Genomic DNA, 21183 nt, shown 5'->3' on the forward strand with positions numbered 1-21183 from the left:
CCCTACCACAAGCTCCTCTGCATTCTTGGGAGTGGCCCTCATCTCCATGGCAAAGGGTGCACATTGATTTTGCTGGTCCCTTCATGGACTCGATGTTTTTAATTGTGGTGGATGCACATTCAAAGTGGCCAGAGGTAATAAAAATGTCCTCAACCACCACGGAAAAAACTATCACAGTTTTGCGAACCATATTCGCCAGGAATGGGCTGCCTGAACAGATTTGCTCTGACAATGGACCACAGTTTGTGTCTGAAGAGTTCCGGAGGTTCTTAAAGAACAATGGCATTAAACATTACACATCTGCCCCATATCATCCAGCCACTAATGGATTGGCCGAGAGGTTTGTCCAAACATTCAAGAAGGCTATCAAGGCAATGTGTAATGAAGATATACCCCTACAACACAAGGTGGACAACTTCTTGTTTGCCTACCGGAATGCGACACATGCGGTTACCAACCAAACCCCAGCCATGATGTTCTTCAATCGAAGACTACGATGCCGCTTGGATTTGGTTAAGCCAAACGTCCGAAGAGATGTGGAGAACAGGCAGTTTCAGAATATGAATGAAAGGCTGACCAGGAGTTTTAAGATAGGTCAACCAGTTTTGGCCCGGGACTACCGCACTGAGAAATGGCAGCCAGGAACGATTTGTACACGGCAAGGACCTCTCATGTATACCGTGGACGTTGGAGAGAGCATTGTAAGACGCCATGCTGACCAGATTCTAGAGTCACTGGAAAACGTCAACTCCACACCACGATCTGATACACCTGGCAATGAAATCGACGTACCAATTGCAGCTACCGCAGAATCGGTGATATTGGAAGCAGATGAACCAAACAACGACATTGATCTCGACTCAACATTGCCAGAAGAACCTGATACCCCAAAGAATCAGGAAACCTCCTCAAAGACTGAACTTATAATTGCTTAAACTTAACCAATGTATCTAGCAACCGTAATTGTGATTGTAATTAGTTATCATTTAGCTGTTAAATGAATGTTATGTACTGTTTATCTAAAAGGGGAGGAATTGTTGTGCATGTACCTTTAAGAGAATAACTGGTCTCAGACTGCAGTACCGGCAGTGACCACCCCTGTATAAAAGGCGCTAGAGAGCCTCTGTTTGTTAGTTTCACTATTGACTTCCACCAGTAAAGACTTTTGTTTTCACTCCTGCTGGTCCATGTCTCAATCATTCACGGACTTAACAGATAGGACTAGTGGAGACAAAAGACGGCTCTAGATTAGGTGTGAAATGTGCTGGCAGAATGAGAGACAGCTGCCATGTGGGAGAGAGAAAAAAAAAGGGGGGGAAAGGGCCAAAACAAAGGTAGGGATAAAAATAAGTAAAAATGTAATGGGGGCCGAGGTTATGATCTGAAATTGTTGAACTTGATATTGAGTCCGGAAGGCTGTAAAGTGCCTAATCGGAAGAGTGGGAATGGTAACCCCCAGGATGTTGATGGTGGGGGATTCGGCGATGGTAATGCCGTTGAATGTCAAGGGGCGGTGGTTAGACTCGTGCTTGTTGTCTACAGATAATGATCAACAGTGCGCATTTCTACAATCTAACATAATGGACAGATTAGCCAGGGTAGGTTAGTGAAATCAACAGTTTTATATCCTCTGAGGTTTTCTTCGTTTGTGTGAAATGCTTTTAACATATAGCAGAGGGGGGTTTCCTGTGATAACTGACATCAACAGCATTTATTCTGTCAGGTTTTAATGCACTTTTGAAAGTTGATAACAAAATGCTGACAGCAAGCACAATAAAAAGAATGTTTGTCACGCTGCTTTAAGAGCTGTTTCAGTGTATGTCACAATTGCAGCAGGCAAAATAATGCATTAATTCAGAACGAATTCACTGCATAAACAAATCAATCCATAGTCCACACATATAGTGTAACTATTAATTATTATTATTAATACATACTTTTATCAGGGATTAAATTATTTAGTAAAAGGCAGAAAGCTCACTCTAAGGACATAGTCATAAAATATAGATATCTACAAAGAGTTACATGTGAGCATTTAATATCTTTAGCTGGTAGAGTGGCGGACTAGAGGCATGCGGTCAGCTTCCACATGTATACTGACAATAACCAGCTCTTCCTTTCCATCACATCTCTCATGCCTGCAACCACCTCCATACTCAACCTCCTGCCCAACATCCAAGTCATGGATGAATCATAATTTCCACCACCTGATCATATAATTTTCAGCCCCTAGCATAATCTCCACTTCCTTTCCATTCATTCTATGCCCCTTCCCTTGCCACTCACTCAGGCTGGACTAGACTGTGGGAAACATTGGTGTCCAATTCAATGAGAACTGAGGTACACGGTTCCACTCAGTCTAGTCCTGCACCATTCTTCCACCAGACTAGGCCCACAACCTATCCATTAATAAGGCCACCTATTTCCACCTGCGTATCATTGCCCCAACATCAACCACGCCATCAACTGAAACCCTTATCCATACTTTTGTTAACTCTGGACTCAATGGGCTGGATTTTCATTGAGTCGTCGGGTAGGAGGCGGGACTACAACTTTTGGGGTTGTAGTCCCGCCTCCATCGAGTTCTAGCCAGCCCACGCGATTTTGACTTGATTGACCTTGTTGAGCCCGCCCAGCGGGCTCAGCAGGCTAATTAAGGGCCACCCGGCAACAGGCGACATCACAGATTGATATTTCATCTGTCAAGACCTTTTGACAGATGAAATATCAGCGTTTCACAGCTGTTTGAAACTGTCAAATACTGACAATCTGTACTCCAAGTTAATTCCTTCCTCTCAGGATGATTTAGAGATCTCCCCGGAACAGAAAGCTGAAAGCTACAATTTTTGACAGCTCACAGCCATTCTGCTTTCTGTGCCAGTGAGATGAGGAACTCCCGAGACCTGAAGGAAGGAAGGCTGTAAAGGTAAGCAAAGGTTAGTAGAACTTCTTTAAACACTTTACACACACCAAACACACTTACCTTTGCACTCATGCACCCATCACTCACCTGAACACCGGACATCTCGACCCCTCCAAGCCCTTCATCCCGATGGTCCACCTCCTCTAACTTGGCGTGGTTTGGAGCCGTCGGGAATCCCACACTTCAACATTAAAAATAGGGATTAGGCTAAAAACTGCCTGTTAACTACCCGTTAACAGGCAGTTAATTGGAACTAATCCCCTTCTCACCTCGGGGAGGCGGGTCCCAGTGCGGGTTGGGTAGCTGCCTCCTTTGAAACTGGCATGGAGGCGGGTTGGGTGCGGGATGGGTTCGGGACGGGTTCGAGACCCCCGATTTCGGAATTTTAACCCCCCACACGCCTCCAATCCCGCCTCCACGGCCCAATGAAAATCCTGCCCAATTACTCCAACACTCTCCTTGCTGCCTTCCATTCTCTGCCCTCCAGAAACTGCAAGTTCTCCAAAACACAGGAAGTGAGTATTTAAATCTGTATTGCTAGACTTCTCATTGCTGCAATTTAAATTCTTAAAATGGTTACTGATTGAGCATTCCTTTCTACTTAACTTTTTTAGAGGTAGAAGAAGGGGATACAAGGAGAGATACTAGGCAAGTTCACTTACACCAGAGATGGACTGTCCACAGCTGCCATTACCTACGCAGCCGAGACATACTTTGGAACAGTTGGAAATATTCAGGTTTTTAAAAATTCTTTCATGGGATGTGGGCGTCGCTGGCAAGGCCAGCATTTATTGCCCATCCCTAATTGCCCTTGAGAAGGTGGTGATGACCCGCCTTCTTGAACCGCTGCAGTCCGTATGGTGAAGGTACTCCCATAGCACTGTTAGGGAGGGAGTTCCAGGATTTTGACCCAGCGACGATGAAAGAACGGCGATGTACTTCCAAGTCAGGATGATGTGTGACTTGGACGGGAACTTGGAGGCGGTGGTGTTCCCACGTGCCTGCTGCCCTTGTCCTTCTAGGTGCAAGAGGTCGCGGGTTTGGGAGGTGCTGCCGAAGAAGCCTTGGTGAGTTGTTGCAGTGCATTTTGTAGATGGTACACACTGCAGCCATGGTACGCCGGTGGTGGAGGGAGTGAATGTTTAAGGTGATGGATGGGGTGCCAATCAAGCGGCTGCTTTGTCTTGGATGGTGTCGAGCTTCTTGAGTGTTGTTGGAGCTGCAATCATCCAGGCAAGTGGAGAGTATTCCATCACACTCCTTACTTGTGTCTTGTAGATGGTGGTCAGCCAAAAGTAAAAGGGAGCAGGACTCAGTATGCTGCTCATATTTTATTTTAGTGTGCAATTAAAGAGAAATATATATATTTTTTAATGACAAGTTGAAAGTAAGAGACAAATACACATTATAGAGATACATATTGGCCCGTATTTTCCGATCCCTACGGGTGTGTACGAGCTGCGTACACACCCGTAGGGACATCGGAAATGCCGGTTTCAGGCATGCAAAGTGCATGCACTGAAAACCGGCACTTCCGATCTGTCAAGAATCTTCTTGACAGATCGCACACCTGCCCGGGAGAAGGGTCTCTGCGGGTGGAGTGTTCCGCTTTCTGCAGAAACTCCGCCTGCTGAAATCCCTTCAAAATCTTACGCCTAGTAAAAGCAGCGTAAGGCCTGCTTTTACCAGCATAAGAGTTTTAAAACGTTTTTTAAAAAATTTCCACTGATTTATAATGTAAAAGTATTTTTTGAAAAAGGTAAGTTTATTTTTAGCCCCATAAAAATCTTTAATTATTTTTTTCAAAAAATTAAACTTGTGTTTAAAATATTTAATTTAATGTAATTTTAACTCATTTTGAAACTGTGATTTAAAAAACAAATATTTAATGTGTCTTTTTGGGGTGATCTCCATTCATATACTTGACAAGTCTATCTGTCAAAGGCATGAAGGGGGATTCCCTTCTCCCATTGGTTCCCCATGGCCCACGTGATCCCAGGGACGCTTGCGAACTGCCTGCGCCCCTGGGATACCTGGGCCTTTGCGCGCATGCACCCGGAGAGGCCCAGGAGTGGAAGAGTCCGGACCTCGGGAGCCCTCAGATAAGGGCGTAGATTTTTTCCCCAATAGGAGGCATCTGCACGCAGGAAGCCTCCTATCGGAAATTACGGGCCATTATGTGACAAAGGCACGTGTGTGGAGTACTTGGCACTGTTCCAGCCTAGCACTAAAAATGAAAGTGCCAGATATAAGGATCCAAATTGAAACACATTTCAGCAGATTAAACATAATTTGTAATAGTACAAACCAACAGCATAAACCTGCCCATAATTTGATGCTAATTACTGTTCTCATTCAGCAAAGTCAGAAGGATAGTTGATTCAGAAATGGAAAAGCCACTCTGCTACAAGTAGGTGATATTCTTCTGAACTTGCGGCAGAGGTGCTGAGAGAGTTAGGGCCTCTGTCACATTTAAAACCATCAAGTCTATATATTGATAATATCTGAGACATGGCTGGTCATTTTAAATTTGCATGCTGATAGAAAGTCTCTCAGCTGTGTCTCTCTGCTGACATATTTTCTACACTGACATATTTTCTACATGCTGGTATTCAAAACATCACTTCAAAAGGCAGATGCTCACTGCCTTCAAGACAGCCAAATTGACAGGTCTGCATAGGTGAGAAAACCACTTAATATTGTTTATCTTGCTGCAAGAGACAGAGGCAAATCCGTTGTAATTTTTTGTCATGTTCGGGTCCTGGTAGCAAGGTTCTTACATCTTGGCTTTGTCCTACGAATAGATTAAAGACACAAAAGATATTTCCGTGGAGAGGTCTTTGAAGTCCACTTTACAAACAACTCTGTAGCCAGGTGCTCCTGATATTATGGATAGACATGACAGCCTTCTCCCTCCTTCAGTTCTTCTCGCATAACTGTGCTTCATCCCCTGTGAATGCAGATTTATGGAGGTTCCATAGTGGTTGGATCACAAGATATTTACGGATGAGGAAGACCAAGTAGTCCATCTTGGTTCATCCATCCAGGAATACCCTAAAGTCTTCCCATTATTGCATCCAATTGGTTCTTAATGAATCTAGGGTTTTAGCCTCCACTACTTTACTCAGGAATCCATTTCATGTATTGATCTCTTTGTGTGGGGGAGAACTACCTGAAATCAGCATTTGCCTTTTTACCAGTTTCAGCCTGTGTTCTTGTCCTAGCTCACAATTTAATTTAAAATAATTTGCTGGATTTACCTTTTCCATACAGTTGACATGCACAAGTGCGTGCGGAAAACCCAAACTTGTGAATTTCAAAGGTGGTGTGACAGCGTACTTTGAGAGTACGCCATCATACCGAGAGTACGCCACCATACCGAACACGAATTAAGGGCCCTAATATATAATTGGCTGGCATCAAGTGAAATTGGAGGAGTGATTTCATAAATGGCATGAGAAAAGCTTTACATATTCATGACACTGCTTTGTTCCTGAAATGCACCTTCATTTTGGAGGAGTCATTGAGGGCTGCAGCTAATTACACATTGTGCATTGGTAAACAGACTATTGTGTTATGTTTGACCTGACACTACACATTCACAGGAAACCATACCTAAAAGAAATAGGGAGAAAAATTCAGTTGGTTAGCACCTCCCGTTAGCGCCTCTGGGGGACGCTAATGGGGCACTAGGAACTTAGCACCCGAGCACGGCGATTGTAGCGCCGCTCGGGAAATTGACCAGTTGTTTTGCGGCGGCACTAAACACTACCGCCACGATCGCCTGCGCCCGCAGATCATGACATCAGTCGAGCGTGCAATATCCTGGTAGCGCCCCGGACCGGATATTGAGTCATGCCCCCTGCCTTTCCGCCTACCACTAGGAACGACAGGTAGAGGGGAACGTTTTCAAGTCGGGAAAGGGCTGGGGGAGTGCTATTTAAAGGCGGCCGCTTCCTGCCTTTTCTTGTCAGCGAAGTTTTGGTAAATGCAGGTTTAGAGGGATAGAGACGTCTGGAGAGATTCGACGCTGACCGAAGGAGTTTTGGGTCCTGAGCACCACTTTGGAGGTTCATTTTTATTTCACCTTTCTTCTAACGATATTTAGAAGCTTCTATGGGGGCTGCACTAACTCGGAGCGTCGTCCAGCTGAACAATCAAAGGCAGCAGAGACGCAGAGAGAGAGTGGCAAACATGGCCAGAAGGAGGAGGGCCATCAAGGCGTTGCACAGGAGACCTTACCCTCCCAGGGTATTCTGGGAACAATTCTCCTATATTCATTTGTCTGAGGAGTAGTGTTTCCGAAGTCTGCGCTTCAGCAAGGAGGTGGTCACAGAGCTCTGCCGCCTCCTGCAACCAGATCTGCAGCCTCAGCTCAGGACCAGGGCGTCTCTGTCGGTGGCAGTGAAGGTGGCTCTGAATTTCTATGCCAGCGGCTCCTTCCAGGCTTCTACTCGGGACATCACCAATATCTCCCAGTTTGCTGTTCATTGTTGCATCCGGGAGATGACAAATGCTCTGTATAAGAGGAGACGCCAGTACATCTCTTTCCCCATGACTCGGGACAAACAGCGTGAACGCGCATGTGGCTTTGCGAGGATATGGTTGAGGATGCCATTGACTGCACACATGTGGCATTGCGGGCACCGCATGAGAATGCAGAGGTCTTCTGAAACCGCAAGGGCTCCCACTCTTTAAATGTTCAGTTGGTCTGTGACCACAGATAGCTCATACTCGCCGTCAATGCCCGCTATCCTGGCAGCAGCCATGATGCTTTTATCCTGTGCCAGGCTGGTGTGGCAGACCTTTTCCAAGCACCGCGTCAACCTAGTGGATGGCTCCTCAGGGACAAGGGTTATCCACTCTGCACCTGGCTGATGACACCCCGCTCCGTAACCCCAACACCCCTGCTGAGCTGCAGTATGATGAGAGCCATAGCGCCACCAGCAACCTCACTGAGCAGAGGATCGGCATCTTGAAACAACGGTTCCGGGGTCTGGACCACTGAGGAGGAGCCCTGCAGTACTCTCCCCAGGGAGTCTCCCTCTTCATTGTTGTGTGCTGTGCGCTGCATAACATTGCGATTATGAGGACCCAGCCATAGCCACCAGGGATTGGTGCACCACCTGAGGAGGAGGAGGAAGAGGGAGAGGAGAAGGAGGAGGATGAAGAGGCGGATCAGCAGCCCCAATGTGGGAGGGAGGCGCACAATGTTGCCACTGCAAGGGCCGTCTGTGAATGGTTCATAAGACACCGATTCTAACCCCTTACTGAGAAGATGGCTTCTGGGATGCAGAAGCACATCGCAGAAAACATCCCACACCCATTATTGTCTGGCAAAGCTGCAATGAGTCAAATAATCAAATATGTAATGGTAGAATTAAAAAAAATTACAAACTCTGTCATTTATTCAGGACAAACAATTAGAAACAAAGCCAACAATTCATGAACTAACAAAACTCATTCTCACAACATGGAGATAAACGGCAAAACACTAAACAAATATAATAACAAGAACCTCAAACTTTCCCACAAACATTCCCCCCCCACTGTTTGCCCTTCGAGGGTGACCTCCATCCCCTGTGCACTTCCCCCCCTTCCCACCCTACTGCTCCTCTGTAATGTGGCCCCAGTGGCTGCAGCAAGGCTGTCAGAAGGCTGCTGAATGTCAGGTCCAGAGACTGCAGATGGCCTTGACCAGCTCTGGGCCTGGAGGGCCCGGCTGCAGACTGCACCAACTCTGCATAGGCCGCAGCATTCTGGGCTGGCTGTGTTACAGGCTGTGCCAAGTTCAATGGCGGAGTGGCAGTGGTGGCAGCAGGAATGGTGTCATCCTGAGAGAGGGCAGCACCTTCCTGCTTGACCAGCACACTGCCACTTCCATGGGGCAGAACCACAGCATCCAGAGCAATCTGTTCAAACACAGATTGCTGGCCTGCTGCAGTACCGTCAGATCCCCCGAGGGGCTGTGGGCGACCCAGCGAGGATGGCAGCAGTCAGTGCTTGCGTGACATCAATCTGAGACTGCATGAGAGCAGTCTGAGATTGGATGGCCAGCGAATGACTCGATTGCAGCACTAAGTCGTTGCGTTGCGTCGGCCTGTGCTGCAATGGATCATGCCACCTTACCCATTACACACAGCATGGGCTATGGTTCCCCGCAGTCTCCCTGCAATTTAACCATCCAAGGATGGGTTCAAGGGGTTGTGCACAGATGACAGCTGTGCTAGCAGCGGACTCCTCCGCACTCCTAGCCAGTGCATCCATGCTGTCGGGCACCTTTGTCATTGTACCCAGTGTGCATGCTCAAGGCCTGGGTATTCATGGCCGTGATGTTGAGGTCCTCATCCGAGTCCCGTGCAGCAGAATTCGCTTGCCTACTCACACTCCGGGGAGATGGCCCCCGAGCTTCCCTACCCACATGGCTTTGCTGCAGCCCGATGGGTCCAGGAGCTTCGCCCTCCTCAGACTCTACCCCCTGCTCCCCTCCAGGGAAGGCGTGGTCCCAGTGCCTGAATTGTCACCCTCGGGAGATGCAGGCGGTGAGGCTCCGGCTTCCTCCTCATCTGGGGCGTCGCTGCCACTGGCAGGTTGAGACACAGGCTGGTCAGCTGGTGGTTCACTATCTGAAAGCAGGATGTGGCAGGATGAAAAGAGTGGCTTTAGCGTGAGGGCAGGAAGGGAGCAAGGACTGGAGACAGTTAGTTGCGTTGAAAGTGTAAAAGGCCGGTGTTGTGAGGGGCAAGTGATATGAGAGAGGAGAGAAAGCTGATAAATATACCATTGCTGTCCACAAGGGGGTCGACCTCTCCAGCGGCCACGGCACCTATGACCTGGCTGGCAACGATCCTGTGCACTCTCGCCTCCAAATCAGTCAGGGGGTGTAGGTCAGCCGGTCCTCCTCAGGTGCGTTGCTGCTCCCGCCTGTTATGAGAGAGCTTGGCCTGCAAGAAAAACGACAGCATCTGAGTGACTGTGAAGCCATGTGTTTGCCTGATGTGCCTCCCATAGTTGAAAAGCCCTTAATGTGTGCAAGGTGTGGAATGTGCATGTGTCTTTTATGAGATGGCCATAGGTCTTGGATGAGTGCTGGTCATAGAGTGAAGTTGAGATGGAGGGACGTAAAGGTATTGAAAAGCAACCACTCGCCCTGACGACCTGAGTGAGGTTGTTGAACTTCTTCCTACACTGAGTGACTCCTCGGCACTCCTCGAGGAGACGTGCTGAGTCACCTCCCTCCACACGCTTCGGTACTCCCGGGGCAATGGCCTCCTGCCACTCTCTGGGTACAGCACTGCCCATTGCCGCTCGACAGCGCCAACCAGAGCCACCAAGACCTGGTTGCTAAAATGATGAGCTCTCTCCCTAGGCCTATCCATCACTTCTCTCAGCACAATGGTGGTAGGTCTTTCCAGCACCAGAGTCAACGCTGCAATGAGAAGGGTGTGGCTGGCTTGCAAGATGGACCCTCCCCTTTAAGAACTGTTTGGCGCCAGTCTGTCTGGGTTCCATGCTAATTGACATCGCCTGAGCTCTGATAGCGCCTCGCTCCCTGACTTTAATGCCTTAAGAGAGGTATGTAGAGCTTGATTTACCGCTCAAGTCACCTCCAGGGACAATGGAGGCGAATTTTGCAGTCGGAGGCGATAATTAGTGCTTGGCGCTAAACTTTGCGCCCAGCAGATATTAGCACCCCAAAATGGGCGATACCCAATTTTTCCCCCATAATACTTGACAAGACTGAGTTTGCCTCATCCTGAGACTAAAGAACATAAGAAATAGGAGCAGGAGTAGGCCATATGGTCCCTTGAGACTGCTCCGCCGTTCAACAAGATCATGGCTGAGACATACCTCATGGTGTGTGATGGCAGCCAAGTTCCCCACTGTGGTCATTCTGCATTTGCTTTCATACTTCATTTACTTTATTAGGTGCTCCTGGTCTCATCTAACTGGTTCACTCTCCCATAAAATGGTATTATCTACTTGAAGGTAGCACTGATAAGCTCACCCAATTATCAAAAAACACTCAACAAAGCACCAGTTGCATGCTTGACTGCCACTCTAAGCACCCAACTGTCCCTTTCTGGTAGTGAATCAAACACTAATACAATAGCAAAATACTGCGGATGCTGGAAATCTGAAATATCAACAGAAAATGCTGGAAGCTCAGCAGGCCATGCAGCATCCGTGGACAGAGAAACAGAGTTAACGTTTCAGGTCTGTGACCCTTCATCAGAACTGGAAAAGGTTAGAGATGTAACAGGTTTTAACTTCTTCAAGGTGGGCATTCCTAGAAGAGAAGTGGCAGTGAATCAAAATCTAATACAATAGCAAAATACTGCAGATGCTGGAAATCTGAAGTAACAGTATTTTGCTATTGTATTAGTGTTTGGTTCACTGCCACTTCTAGGAATCCACGATGCTGCCTGGCCTTGCTGAGTGCTTCCAGCATTTTCTGTTGTTATTTCAGATTTCCAGCATCCGCAGTATTTTGGTCCCTTTCTGGTACCTTGAAATTAATACTAAAAACTAGATTTGGCTATATACAATAAATGAAATGGTCTCAAATAACCATCATAATACTGCTGATGTTTTATCAGGTAGGTCACTAGTGTTTTACAACTCATTTCCTGACCAGGATCATTATTAAAGGGAAATAGCTGAACCATTTACTGATAACTTGTTAATGATATATAGCTGATTTTTGAATCAAACATTTTCTTTTAGTTAATATGGAGGTCCAAAGAGCTGATGCAGTGACTGCAGAAAAAAAGGAGCTCTAGCAAAGTGATGTCCTTGAAGTAGCCAACACCTGGCCATCTGGTTGCCATTTAATGGCTGCTCACTGCCTTTGGCAAAAAAAACATTTCTGTTCTCACGAAGTTTAAGATGATGTCAAGGTCTTCAGTTATTTTCCTTAATCATAGAGATTCTAGGAACGTTGCCCAAGGTACGGAACCTTGCTATGGCCTTGGCACATTTGCTATTGTTGGAGCAAATTATTGAAGTCGGGAACAATATCCTCCATGTTTCTTTTTAACAGAACAAGGTTTCAAACACTGTACACAAAATTGCAAAATTCGGACATGTTTTATCAAAATAAAAAGCTTTTGAAATTAAAGCACAATGGGCCAATTTACCTGGCCATTGCCACAGAAAACACCTAGGGCTGGATTTTGCCAATGGGGAGCTTTTGGAGGCGGGACTCCCACTTGTCAGGTTTCAGTCCCACCTCCATCAACTTCTGGCCAACCCACACTACTTTCCCTTGATTCACCTTGTTAAGCTCGCCCAACGGGCATAGCAGACCAATAAAGGGAAAGCCGGTGACAGAGAATGTCAACGTATGACGTTTCATCTGTCAAAAATTTTTGACAGATGAATTGTCATCGTTTGACAGCTCTGTGAAGCTGTCAGACATTGACATTCTCTGTAGTTTGATGAGTTCTTGAATTCAAGACCTCATCAAACCTCTTTTGCAGAAATTAGATGGTTGTTGCATTGGAGAATGCAACGGCCATCTGTCATCTCTGCCGCGGAGGTGCGAGACTCTCCGCATACCCAACTCTTGAAGCCTGTAGAAGAAACAAAGGTAAGTAAACTTTTTCTAACACTTTCCACTTACCTCACATACTCACCTCTCCACACTTGCACCCATCACTTACCTTCACAGCACACTTTTGCACCCCTCCGACCCCCGCAGACCGACTACTCGCCTCGGTGACCTTGGCGGGGTTTGGAGCCTTCAGGAAGCCCGCACTTGTGTGGGCAAAATGGGGATAATCCGCTTATCTGCCTGTTAATAACCTGTTAAAAGGCAGATAAGTAGCACTAATCCCCTTCCCGCCTCCAAGGAGACGGGACCCGGCGCAGGTCGGCTACCCTCCTCCTGGCAAGATGGCACGGAGGTGGGTTGGGCACCCGCCCCCAAATTCTACCATTTTCCCAGCAGTCCCGCCTCCATACCCGCCTCCCCAAGGCTGGCAAGATCGCGCCCCTAGTTCCTCAGTCACAAAGGTGAGGAAAATTAATTGGAGACACGGTTCACAGGTACTTTGCTCCTCTAATGTAGCTGCAGGGTTTCCAGGGCTTTCCTGGGAGGGCTGAGTTTGGCCTGTGTCTCCAATACGCACAGGAAAGTACGAACCATTTAAATGAGGTGAGAGGGGATGTTCACAGCCTCCCTCCTCGTTTTGCCAGATCAGGGCTTGCTGGGCACCCTAATGCAGGGGAGCCCAAAGGACCCATGATGGCAAGCCAAACACTTGAAGGTAGGATCACCAGTAATCTACACAAATATCCTCAAAGTAATAAGATTATTAACTAAAGTACTTTATAACTCATCGCCATTGATCCTAAAAGTCATTATGTGCCATAGGTGATGGAAAACTTAATATACATATTAGTGACCTATTGCAGCATTGCAAAATAAGAGAACAATAGCTTATATTATTACAGTCCTCAAGTTTATTCCACTGAATGGTTCAACTGCTTGTTTCATAAATTCCACTCTTTCCTTGCAGCTTGTGATCACTTGACCATGACTGTGATAGCAGTCCCTTTATTTATGTGTTCTCCTGGTACCATTTGGTGTCAGCCAAACTAAATGGATGCTGAAAAAACGTAAGGTGTCTAAAAATTGGATTCTAAAAATGTATGTTTCTGTACATTACCGCTAATAGAATGCCAACATGGTATTCCAGTAATGAATTTAAATATGATTCCAGTCATCAATTCTGACAGAGTCGAAGATTCCAAACTTCTCCTGATTGCAGTTTTGATCCTAAGCCCTGACTTCTGCCGACAGTGATATGGTGACACTTGCAGGCTTGGGTCAACTTTAATGTTACTCAAAGTTCTGTGCACCCGGCATCTGCTAAATATTCAACAGATTTGTTAGCTTTGATCAGCAGTTCCATTTAAAATTGTAAGAAAGTGTAATATCTGACATGTGCCACAGTCTATTGGCATTTCTTCAATTCAGCATTATCCCCAGGGTAACAGTAAACTTTTAAAGATCTTCTATGGCTTAAATATCTTCCTGCAGCAGTATCATTGAAAATATAGACCTCATTGTTAAACTCATGAGGGATGGAAGGGCTGCAAATTACCATGTCCTAATCATCTGATGTACCCAGTGTTCACTGTAACTTTCTACTTCCCGCTTTAGACACAACCTTTTTCATTAACAGTTCTCAGACTGTGCAACTGCAAAATTTCACACTGCCAGTATAATTCAAGCATAATGCATCAGTCTCCACCACGCCTTTTTTTTTTAAAAAGGTATAATGTAACTACTGCAATGATTATTGCATTTTTAGTAATGTTGTGCTAATATTCATTTGCACCTCCAACAGGTCATACTAAAGACATAATTTTCACCTTTTTATAAGGAAATTCAAAGTGCTTGCAATCAAGTTGACAGATTAGGTGATAAAATAGAGAAGCTGTCAAATTACCTAAATAATTTTGAAAAATGTATAAGTTAATGTGAAGATTTATCATAACATGTTCTTCCCATAGTGCCTAGACACTGAGCATGCCAAGGTTTACACTCCTGGCATCAGCTCTGATTCTTTTTCACATTCACAGGTAGCTAAATTAGATGACTATCTGTTCCACCATGTTTTTTTCACAGTAGCATGTTAAGTTCTACAGTCCATTCCATTTTTCCTGTCTAGTTAAACACTAATTAAAATCAGCAGCTTAAAAAATTAATTACATTAATTCTCTTACTGTTACTCACCATCCTGTCTCTGAATATTTTTGGATTTTGTCCATATAATTAAAGTTATCCTATCTAAAGTGTTAATACTGTAATTACCACATATGCCAAATACGCCAGCGTAAGCAAAAAATGATTCTTTCGCAGTTATCGGTCTATCAATCCATTGCACACACACAAAGTTTATGAAAATTTGCAACTTCCAGGATTAATATTTTATTCTACAGAAATGCAAGAGCTGAACGAATCTGTTGATGAATTTTCAGGAACAAGTTAATATATGCTCAGTTCACAGTCTGTTAAGCACTTGCAAAACAAATAATTTTTCTGACATCAACTTCAATACAATGCATATACATTTAACATTTTTGATAAATATTAGAAAATTGCTCTGAAAAAATAATGAATGTAAACAAATCTGTAAATGATTTAACAACATATGTTGGTAGCCAGTTGTTGTTCTAGTGAATGTATGTAAATAAGAGATATATAAATATTAGTGCTTAATAACATTAGTTTCAATTAAAGTATGCACATCACCTTTCATTTAAATATTTCAAATTAAAAATGAGCAGAATCAAAAGTTTCGCAAGAGGTAGATGACTTAGCTAAAATAAGCCACCAACATATGAGCCATATGATACCCCCATTGTACTGCACCATAGTATCAATTATATTTTAACGGTGATCCACACAAGAGGTTGGCCATACTACTCACTTGCATCACTATTCAAGTCGAAGAAGGCAAATCTCCACACATACATAATCAAACACTTGAACTGGTTGCTGATTACTGGCATCAGACCGCCAGTGAGATTTCTAAGGATTGAAGAGAGATGACAGGATATTCTGTTCTATTCATTCATCAGAAATTGAATGACAGGACTGTTGACTGCCTGTAAAATGTTTAAAAATTGAAGTAAAAAGCAGACTTCACAATGGTTGCAGTCTTCCACTTAGTTTTGCCAATGACTTTACCTTTGGAGTGGATATGGCACAAAATATCTCACTCTACTAAGGACAGATGTGCTGCTTAACTGGGACACAAACCTATATCACTTAACTTCTCATTTTGAGTACTGCTGCCCATCGTGGGTAAGATATCTGTTCTTTGAGTTTGCTGTCAGATCCTGTGAAGCAGATTCAGTTCTGGATGGAGCTCTGGGCTTTGTCTTTTGCTGACTGAATCTGTCAGTCAGAAGAGAGCTGCAGGCTTTCTCTTGTCAGCTCTGGTTTGGCTGCACCATGTCCCTGAGCTCATGTGTGTACCATCGAGCTCCTGAGCCTCGGACTCATACAGAGGCACACTCAGATCAGCTTAAACAGATTCATGCAAATTAAATTGTAATTCAATAGAATTTAAAAAGAAAAAAAATGTAAAGCAGATTACTCCTCAAAATCTTGTAATAATTGTATATTAATAAGTAATGGTGTATTATCCTCTACCTAAAGCTGACTTTACAATACCACTGATTTGTTCCATTATATTGTGGCTTTAATTCCATGTACCTTTGTAACATATGATCAGCAACACACCTTTTTTTCCTCACAAAACATATAGAATGTCTAAAAATGTTTGCATATAATGCACACTGACATATGACAAACACATGGATTCCAAGCCAAGTTTCTGATATAGTGTACATTATCTGAAAAACACGTGGAAACCCAGCTCATAAAGAATTTTGCATGTAGCATGCTCTGATATATATTGACTTCAAAAACATTGTAAAATTGCACCCATTATTTGTGAACAATTACAGAAATATATTATGCCAATTGTTTTGTTTTATGTAAATTAATCCCAGTCAGAAACATATTTTCCCTCTGCCCATTTTCTTGCCTTTTTCCATGTGTGGGCCTTTCCCATGCTTTTCACCATCTTTGTTATTACCAAATTCTTTTATTCTAAGGGCTTTTCATTACCTCATTGAAACAATCTTTTATTTTATCCTACCTCTCTATTAAACAGTTGAGGTCATTCAACTCATTAACTTCCTCTTAGCAATTAGAGTATCTGTTGGTTACTACAGTTATAGAGGGCCTTGGTGAGACCACACCTGGAGTACTGTGTGCAGTTTTGGTCTCCTTACCTAAGAAAGGATATACTTGCCACAGAGGGAGTGTAGTGAAGGTTCACCAGACTAATTCCTGGGATGGCAGAACTGTCGTATGTGGAGAGGTTGGGTCAACTAGGCCTGTATTCACTAGAGTTTAGAAGAATGAGAGGGGAACTCATTGAAATTTATAAAATTCTGACAGGGCTAGACAGACTGGATGCAGGGAGGACTCTAGAACGAGGGGTCACAGTCTCAGGATACGGGGTAGGACATTTAGGACTGAGATGAGGAGAAATTTCTTCACTCAGAGGGTGGTGACCTGTGGAATTCTCTACCACAGGAGGCTGTGGAGGCCAAGTCACTGAATATATTTAAGAAGGAGATAAATAGATTTCTAGACACAAAAGGCATCAAGGGGTATGGGGAGAGAGCGGGAATATGGTATTGAGATAGAGGATCAACCATGATCATATTGAATGGTGGAGCAGGCTCGAAGGGCCGAATGGCCTACTCCTGCTCATATTTTTCTATGTTTCTCTACCACCCCCGCCTCCACCCCCCCACAGCTCCACCCACCCGCCCTTATTTTCTCTCCCACTCTACATAGAGGTTTGCTTATCTCTTAGTTTTCAGTTCTCAGAAACGATCTTGCACCCAAAACATTAACCTGTTTTCTTCCTTTACAGATGCAGATGGACCCAGTGTATATTTCCGGCATCTTTTGTTTTAATTTCACATTTCCAGCTTTTTTTCCTTTTATATTTATATGTTAAGGTCTTTTGGTTTTAGATGCTGACTGATCGGCTGTGTAATTCCTACTCATAATTCTCAACACAAGCTTCAGTAATTTATTGAAGGGCTGATTTAGAAGCTGTATTTTTTTTAATGAGGGTCGCATCTTTGGAATATGATGTGGCTCTATGGAAGAAACCACAGTCATTTTGGCATACACCACTGCAGCAGTACCAAGTGGCTACAGTTAGCAAGACCACTGACATAAACCTGCAGGATTAGTAATATTCAAATAGGACAATGTTTGAAAAATATATATACTAAGCAGCAACTAAATTTATCTCAAACTCAACAGCTTAGCAATGAATGTGTTGTATCTACTGATGCATATCATTACTACTTAAAAAAAAGCCTTAGCTAAGCATCAGTAACCTCCTGCTGTCTTGTTTTACACACTTATCCAGAAAACTGTTAAATTTAGTCTTTTCCTTTTTTTCCCTGTCTGTACTAAATATAACCATCCATCAGTTTTCTCCTAAGCGGCCTTTAATGCCCTTTATTTCACCTTCAGATTTTAACAGTGTGAACATCTCTAATGACCCTAATTTGACACATCTATAATCACATTCTGAAACTTGACACTCAATAACAAAACTAAATGAACTTTTGCTCTTGCCTGTATGTGACAACTATGCCCCTCAGTAGACTGAAGGTTTCAATAGATGAAGTAAGGATGGAAACAATCAAAACAGCAACTATGAAAGATATGTTATCATAATTTTTTGATGCAGTCACCAGACATGTTAAGGAGGTCAGTAAGATGTTAAAGAAGCTTATTTTAATGCTGACTCATCTAGAAATTTACTTGGTTGCGACAATTTGATAGCAACTGGAGCAGCAGATTATGCTGCATTCCAACTGAAATAGGTCATATTTTACCTCCCACCTACTGACATCATATAGAACACTATCTCTTTAGCTGCACAAACTGAACTTTATAGTCTCTAATGCAGGGCTGAGGTGGAAGTACTTCCATCCTTGTTTCTGGAAACAGGTGGATAATACTTTTATCAGCACCTTGTACAATGGATTGATCAACCACAGAGCCATTTTACAGATTAATTGGACAATTAGTGGAAAGAAAAAGGCCTGCTGCTCCTTTCTGACCTTGTTACAGGACCACATTTCAGTCCTTTCATTATCCTTCAATAAGTCCACAGGCCATTGCCCTGGAATAAGTTTAAAGCAATTAAATTTAGATGCTTGCTTATGAAATCATTTGGTAATGATGTCATTCCTTTTCAAAGTTAGCAAAGTTGCATACGGTCATGGAATTTACAACTCATCACATGACTTCTTACTGGAAAAACAGCTCGGTGACCTAATGCTCTATTGACTTGAGGTTAAACAGAAGTTGATTAATGGAATAGTACACCTCAAGCAATTAAAAGGGTTTCAAGCAATGCCTGCCTTAAATTCATCCTTACCAGAAGTCTGACCAAGCCAAAGTCTTAAATCAAATCACGACAAGTAGGCTACACCCAATAGGGTTATGCGGCTCCTGTCAATGCTGGAGATCTGGTGGAAGAGAGAAAGCACTATGGTCTATTTTTTTTTGTTCTGGTCCAGGGTGATTAGTTCTTTCAAAAATATTATAAAATATATATTCCTTTAAATTCCAGTTTATGACTCCGACTGTGTTTTGATATCGGTCCTTGTCCTCCTCCCTCTGCAGCATTTGACATGGTCAAGTGCTCTGTTCTTTTCCATTGTCGCACTCTGTAGTCCACCTCCATGGCACTACCCCCACTTCGCCACTCCTACCTCTCCTAATGCAGCTGCACATTTCTGCAATAGCCTCTCCACCCACCCCTCATATAGCCACCTCGACTCTTCTCCCGAGTTCCATCCATGGCCTCTTATTTCCTTCATCGTTCATAAGCGAGGGGGTCAGCATCCATGTGTATGCAGATGACACAAACTCTATTTCTCCACCATCACCTTTGAATCTATGATCACCACCACGCTGTTCAGCTACCTTGTTTGACACCAATTCATGGGTGAGGAAGAAGTTTCTCCAACTTAACATCAGAGAGACCAAAGCAATGCTTTTTAGCTCCCTCTAAAAGATTGTCATCCTAGCCTCTGATTCCAGCCTCCTCTCAAAAGCTTACTCAGGCACTATATGAATGCAAGTTATTGTTACAGTAATTGTGGGATCCCAGTCAACTATGTCATCAAGAATACAAACCTAAGGTGATTCCAGCCTTCTTGCTGATACCGTGCAGCATGTTTTTGCTAATTGAAAAAAAATGGCAAATTAGATTTGAACACATTATTAATAATCATTGTGTCATATTAGAGGTTTTCCACTATGCACTTAACCAATATTCTGGTTTCTAATGAGACATACGATAAGGTAGAGACATGGACCCAGAATTTGCTGGAGTGGGGCATCTCACACATGAAACTCATGCGATTCCTGTTTATTAGATTTTTTCCCTCACCTTCAGCTTGAACATTTGTTCCACTGCAAATTGCTGGAAGTGCAACTTGATATCGGCACGGTGGCGTCAACAGGTCATCTGGGACCTTGGTGAACAATGGGACCAACAGTCTATCTCTTTAACCAATGAGATTTAAGGATAGAGAAAGAACAGAGGAATGACAGAGAAGGAAATAGGTTGAATTAGAGTCAACTTTGATACAAAAAGAGAAATAAAGAGAGGGAAAGATTGGATTAAGAGAGAGAGAGAGAGAGAGAGAAAAGAAACAGAAAGGAAAAGTAAGAAAAAATTGTAAAAATGTAAAATTTTAAAAACCTGTCGGAACAATTTACTACCTGCAGGAATGAGGTGCCACAGTTTCTATTGTTCCCTTTCTGGGCCAGAGAGGTTGACTGGCATTGCAAAAACATAAATCTTGTCATTAAAAGAGTTCTCACTTTGTTGAAACTCATGTGGAGGTTGACAGTGAGCTCCCTTTTTTGTGAGGCTAAAGGTGGAGTGGTGCAAATAGTCCAGCAATTTGTGGCAATTTGCAACTTCCTCGACACAAATTCCTGGGTTATTCACACACAAAAAACGGCGAGCGCCATGAACTTGCCGTTAATTTCCCAGTGAATTCTGGGCAATTAATTAAGTTCTTAAACTTTCATGACATAAAATTGGAACGATACAGAGAAGATTAGCATCAGAAAGCAGACTTAATAATCAAATGAGATCAGTTAACTCAGTTTCCTCATAAAAACCACTGTCCAAGTAATACTTTGGTTAGAAGACGGCTTAATACCAAAGTCATAATACAGGTTGAGCGTCCCAAATCCTGAGTTCCAGAATCCAGAATGTTCCGGAATCCAGGCTCCGGGACGATTGGTGGCAGGGGTCCGGAATCCGTAAAATGTTCCGGAATCTGGACACCCTGAGGGAGGCTTACCAAAAACCAGAACTTGGGCCCAGGCATTTCCGGACTCGGCACGTGTTTCTGATGTCCGAAGTCCAGAAATATCGCAACCTGGGCTCGGGCGTTTCCGGACTTCGGACATCAGAAACACGTTCCGAGTCCGGAAAAACGCGAAAACTGGCTCGGCCTCGGTCCCGAGGTTGCCGGATTCGGGACGTTCTACCTGTACATATATTTTTGGGTCCACTTGGATTAAGATTTGAATTGTTTAACCCATGTTGTGGATATATGAAAACTACTCTCCAGCAGCACTAAATATCAGAGCCAGTGTCTGCAAGTTC

At 43.9% G+C, this 21183-nt stretch overlaps 1 long non-coding RNA gene across 4 annotated transcripts in view; it reads right to left on the minus strand.

Moving 5' to 3' along the window:
• Window positions 1-21183, minus strand: part of LOC147120292 (uncharacterized) — a 199630-nt gene that overhangs the window by 62260 nt on the left and 116187 nt on the right. Inside the window, exons 1-2 of one of the 4 annotated variants that reach the window (XR_015078156.1) lie at window positions 19692-20299; window positions 18928-19018 (exon numbers count right to left, since the gene is read on the minus strand). The exons of 2 other annotated variants lie outside the window; for them this stretch is intronic. This is a non-coding gene — a long non-coding RNA (uncharacterized LOC147120292). Of the gene's footprint in view, window positions 1-9704; window positions 9834-18927; window positions 19019-19691; window positions 20300-21183 lie in introns of those variants that run through there. One more of the 4 variants, XR_015078159.1, reaches the window with a different exon arrangement.

The sequence above is a fragment of the Somniosus microcephalus genome, chromosome 4 (assembly GCF_052327205.1).
Source record: "Somniosus microcephalus isolate GS21.2 chromosome 4, FLI_Smic_1.0, whole genome shotgun sequence".
NCBI lineage: Eukaryota > Metazoa > Chordata > Chondrichthyes > Squaliformes > Somniosidae > Somniosus > Somniosus microcephalus.